This window comes from Brassica oleracea, chromosome C1 (genome assembly GCF_000695525.1).
Source record: "Brassica oleracea var. oleracea cultivar TO1000 chromosome C1, BOL, whole genome shotgun sequence".
NCBI classification, from domain to species: domain Eukaryota; kingdom Viridiplantae; phylum Streptophyta; class Magnoliopsida; order Brassicales; family Brassicaceae; genus Brassica; species Brassica oleracea.
In genome coordinates, this window is record NC_027748.1 from 32,983,224 (window position 1) to 32,985,880 (window position 2,657).

A 2,657-nucleotide genomic window follows, 5' to 3' on the forward strand; every position below is an offset into this window, starting at 1 on the left:
GGTCAGCTTCACACCTCAAGAAACCAACGCCTTTAATAAAGTTGTCGAACCGTTTATACCACTGTCTTGGAGCTTGTTTTAAGCCGTACAAACTCCTTTTCAGCTTGCAAACAAGGCTTTCTTTCCCTTTGATCTCAAAGCCTTCGGGTTGCTTCATATAAATTTCGTCATCCAAATCACCGTAAAGAAATGTCGTCTTCACATCCATCTGTTGAAGATGCAGATCTTCTTTTGCTACCAGCCCAAGAACCGTTCTTATGGTCACCATCTTGACTACAGGAGAGGAGATTTCAGTGTAGTCAACGCCTTCTTTTCGTTGGAATCCCTTCACAACAAGCCTCGCTTTATAGCGCTTACTCCCATCAGGTTCTTCTTTTATTCGGTAGACCCACTTGTTATGCAATGCCTTTTTCTCCTTAGGCAAATCTGCTAACTCCCACGTGTGATTGGATAACAACGAGTCCATCTCGTCGTTCATTGCAAGCTCCCACTTGATCGACTCATCAACTTGCATAGCTTCCTTATAACATTCAGGCTCGCCTCTGTCTATGAGCAGAATGTAGTTGAGCGATGGAGAGAATCTTACAGGCTTTCTGATGATTCTGCTTGACCGTCGTAACTTCGTGACTAGTGTATATGGGACCACTTCAGAATCATCACTTTCTTCAGCCTCACCACTCTCATCTTGAGAGATTTCTTCTTCTGCTGTTGCGGTATCATGTGGCAACTCCGGTGTCAGGATATCTTCTAAGTCAACAGCTCCAGGCTCTTTCCTCTCCGAGCCTTCTCTTAGCTTATCCTTATACAACGCTTCTTCGTTGAACACAACATTCTTGCTGCGGATGATCTTCGGCTTTTCATTATCCCAAAACCGGTAACCAAACTCCGCGTTACCATAACCGATGAAGTAACACTTCTTAGACTTCGAGTCGAGTTTACTTCTTGCAGCATCATCAATACGAACATAAGCTAAGCATCCGGACACCTTTAGATAAGAAAGATTTACTTTCTTTCCACTCCAAAATTCTTCAGGGATCTTAAATCCCTCTCTTAGCTTATCCTTGTACAACGCTTCTTCGTTGAACACAACATTCTTGCTGCGGATGATCTTCCGATTTTCATCATCCCAAAACCGGTAACCAAACTCCGCGTTACCATAACCGATGAAGTAACACTTCTTAGACTTCGAGTCAAGTTTACTTCTTGCAGCATCATCAATACGAACATAAGCTAAGCATCCGGACACCTTTAGATAAGAAAGATTTACTTTCTTTCCGCTCCAAACTTCTTCAGGGATCTTAAATCCCAACGGTACAGACGGTCCTCTGTTTATTAAGAAGGCTGCGGTATTGATTGCATCTGCCCAAAACGTCTTTGGCAATCCACAGTGCAATCTCATGCTCCTTGCACGCTCATTCAAGGTTCGGTTCATCTTTTCCGCTATTCCATTCTGTTGAGGCGTTCCAGGAATAGTCTTCTCCATCTTGATCCCATTATCAGTGCAATATCTCTTGAACTTGTCGGTGATGTACTCTCCACCATTATCTGACATTAAACACTTCAACTTGAGATTTGTCTCAATCTCAACCATGGCTTTCCATATTTTGAAAACTGAAAACACTTCATGCTTGTTCTTCATGAAGTAAACCCACACTTTTCTTGTGGAGTCATCAATAAAGGTCACATAGTAGTATGAACCTCCCAGCGATGCAACAGGAGCGGGTCCCCATACGTCAGTATGCACCAGCTCTAACTTCTCAGATTTTCCCTCTCTTCCTCCTTTAGAGAAACTAACTCGTTTCTGTTTCCCAAGGATGCAGCTTTCACACATCTGATGATCCACCGTCTTCAGATCCGGAAGAGCGCCATTTTCCACCATGAGTTTCATCCCTTTACTCATGTGTCCCAACCTACAATGCCACAACTTGGTCTGTTTGGCATTCTCGACAACAGCAACAGTGTCTTGATAACTCGTCGTCATATAAAGAGTGCCTCTTTTATGACCTCTAGCCACCACCATGGAACCTTTCTTGACTCTCCAGGCTCCACCACCAAAATTAACATCGTGCCCCATATCATCAAGTTGACCTACTGAAATCAGATTTCGCATTGTCCGTCTGACATCTTCAGGTGGATATCTCCAATACCAACTATATCCAAAGGTAATCCATCAGCAAGATATACCTTTCCGTAATTTCCCGCAACATAATTTTCCATGATGTTATGGTGCGGTGTGGTGTGGAATGACGCTCCTGAATCAAGCTCCCATGAATCGACTGGGCTATCGACATAGGAGATTGACGCTTTGGTGGTATTCGCAGTTGCATCACGAGCTTCAATTCCACAATCATAAAAACATAAAATTTAAAAGCAAATTTAATATTAAGAAAACAAATAAATTAAATAGTAATAAAATATAATATATCTACCTCATTATACTATTTTGTAACTATTTGATCAAACGATGTTTATTTTCAAAATTTATTTTTAGTTTTTTTAATATCTCTTAAAAATAAGCAGTAAAAATGTGATTGTATTTGAAAATAATACTATATAAGTAAAATATAATTTATCGATATTTTTTGTTGTAATTGAAAGATATTATAGTCAACTAAATATATGAAAAATAAATAAAACATTTCAATATTACTAATTAT